Source organism: Myotis lucifugus, unplaced genomic scaffold (genome assembly GCF_000147115.1).
Source record: "Myotis lucifugus unplaced genomic scaffold, Myoluc2.0 scaffold_2554, whole genome shotgun sequence".
Lineage (NCBI taxonomy): Eukaryota > Metazoa > Chordata > Mammalia > Chiroptera > Vespertilionidae > Myotis > Myotis lucifugus.
This window is the reverse complement of record NW_005873602.1, coordinates 14,971-17,889: the sequence shown is the minus strand read 5'-3', so window position 1 is coordinate 17,889 and position 2,919 is coordinate 14,971.

Below are 2,919 nucleotides of genomic sequence, written 5' to 3'. Positions count from 1 at the left end.
AGGACCATAGAGCTCTGCTGTAACCATAGAGTGTTTCCTGTAGGGCTCTCAGCGCTGCAGGGGGTGTGAGAGCGCCTCCCACAGGTCCTCCCGATTCCTGTCTGGGTGGCCCTTTAGGACAAGCCAGAGAGCTGACCCCGACTCTCTCCAATACACACCCCTTCCCGACTCCCAGGCTGTAGACAATACATCACAGGCACCTTCCCCTGGCATTGATCTACTCACTCACCCTTTCCTCGTGGCTTTTGTTCCTTCAATCTTCCATGAAAGTCTTTGCAATATCAGATCACTCTCCTGGAGAGCATGCGTCCTTGCTTTCATCTGGCGAACACCATTCTGTCCTTCAAACGTGAGTTCTTGGAGGGACGTGGGTTGAGAGGGTGGACTGAAGAAAGAGCTCATACAACACAACAGCCAAAAATTCAGTGCTACAGCACAGGCCCATAAGAATAAGCTCTTTATCATAAGTGGGTGACGCTAAGCTATGGGTGGTCCAGGCTTCCATGTCAAAGGCATCCATCGGATGAAGAGCCAGGCTGTCCCGCCCATGAAGTTCCCTTTTAGAAAGTCTTGGGTCACCTACATAACTGACTGCTTGCACTACCCCGCTTTTCCTTCCTTGAACTTTAATTCCTGCTCTTCTGCTTTAAATTCACCAAGAGAGAACCTGCAAAATCCTGGGCACCCCACTCTCTTCCCCAATAGAAGCTGAACATTAGGTCCTCTCTGTTTCTCTACCTGTGACCTTGCTGAGTGGCCTTTGGTGTGTTGTATGTCCTCCAAGACTTGTAAGTACAGTTGTCCCCCTTCTTCAGGGGAGATATGTCCCAAGACCCCGAGTGGATGTTTTAAACCACAAATAGTACCAAACCTTATATATAGTACTAGAGGCCCGGTGCACGAATTCCTGCATGGGTGGGGTCACGCCAGCCCGCCCCAAGTAGGGTCGGGCTGGCTGGGTGTTCCGGCCATCCCCACCCCCTGGTAAAACTTCTAGTCGAGGGGGCAATTTGCATATTGCCTTTTATCATATAGGGTGAGTTTTTCCCTATACACACACCAAGGATAAATTTTGATGTATAAATTAGAGATGAACAATAATAACAAATAGTATAATAGAAGAATTATAACATATATACTGTACTGAAGGTTATGTGAATGTTGTCTCTCCTTCTCTTAAAATATCTCCTGATACTCTACTCACCTCCTGCCTGCGTTGATGTGAGATGACACACAATGCCTCCATGATGGGCTGAAGGGCAGTGAATGACGTAGAGATTGTGATGTAGCCTTAGGCTACTATAAGGGTGACTTTAACACAAGCAACACGGCACCAGAACAGTTGATTTGATAACCTAGACGGCTTCTAAGTGACTAACAAGTGGGTAGTGTATACAGCGTGGAGACACTGGGCAAGGTAGGCACGGTTCACCTCTCTGCAGGACAGACTGGCACAGCGTGAGATTCATCATACTATTCAGAACACTGAGAAATTTAAAACTTATGAATTGTTTATTTCTGAAATTTTTCATTTTCAGACCTGACCATGGGTAACAGAAACTGTGGAAATCACAACTGCAGAAAAGGGCTGTGGGAGCCACTGTGAGGAACTTGTTTTTTCCAAGTTCCCGTGTGGTTGTTGATGACGCGTGTCCTATAATCACAGCAAGAACCACAAGGGCTGGTCCAGCCACAACACTGGCTCTGGTGGCCACAAGCAGTATGGGCCCAGGTTACTGCCCCAGTGAACAAAACAAACACCAAGCCAGATAAGTTATTTCTTAAATGTTAGAAAGTGGCCCTGAGGAAAGAAGTGGACATTCACAGTGTGGAACTAGCAGGGGATTGCCCCCCCCCCCCATCCACTACACAAACCCCATTCTCAGTGTGGTAGAAGTGGAATTGTGACTCTGCTTTTGGTAGTAACAGGTTACATCATTCTATTCCAGACTTTTGCTGGAAATAGCAAAATCCTTGCGAGGGGATGTGAATATAAAAAATAAAATCCCTTATTACAAATGTATAAAATAAGAGAAAATTAAAATTAAATGGAATCTTATTAGGTTAGAATTTTAGAAAAAGCTTCAATCCAGAAATTAGGCAGAATATCTAAATAAAAAAAAAAACACACCAAAATTCCCACTGGCATTTGCCCAGACTAATCATGAGAGCTTTGGTTCTGTGGCCTTTGTGGCCTGGAAATGAAACCAAAACTGGCTTTGGTTTCAAAGGAGACCACTCCCACAGTGAGGCTGTATGAGGATCAGAGTAAGTCAAAGAAAACCAAAGACAAGGGAGAAATCTGAACAGCAACCAGAGAGGAAAAGACAGATTGATTACATTAAAAAGAAGAGCAGTGTAATTTAATTACACTGACGATGGAAAGCAGAAGAAAGCAAATACTATCTTTAAATATCACTTTATAACTTATGTGCAGTAGAGATAATTTTAAAAAAAGTAATAGAGATATTTTGGAACAAGTAACTAGGGCAGTCTGGTGATAGCCAGAGGGAAAGGGGAGTGGGGGCTAGGTGGAGGTGGGCAAATAAGGGGGAAATGGCAATTGAAAGAGATTTTGCTTGGGGTGACGGTCACACGGATGCAGTGTGCAGATGATGGTTTGTTGAGTTGCACACTTGAAACCTGTATGGTTTTAGGAACCAATGTCACCCCAATAAATTCAATAAAAATGTGTTAAATAACAAAAATTCAACTGAATAAATTTGAAGATCTGATTGGCTTTTCAAAAAGGAAAAAAACCCCAAACAACCCACATTTCCCTCTAGGAAAAAAAGTTTTGTAATTGCTGACCATAATAACAGCTAAGCCCCAAAGTGGTTGTATGGGGGAAATGGAGTTTACATGTCCTAATATTTACATATTCCCTTGTGAGCTGTTCTGAGAAATGAAAAAACCCAA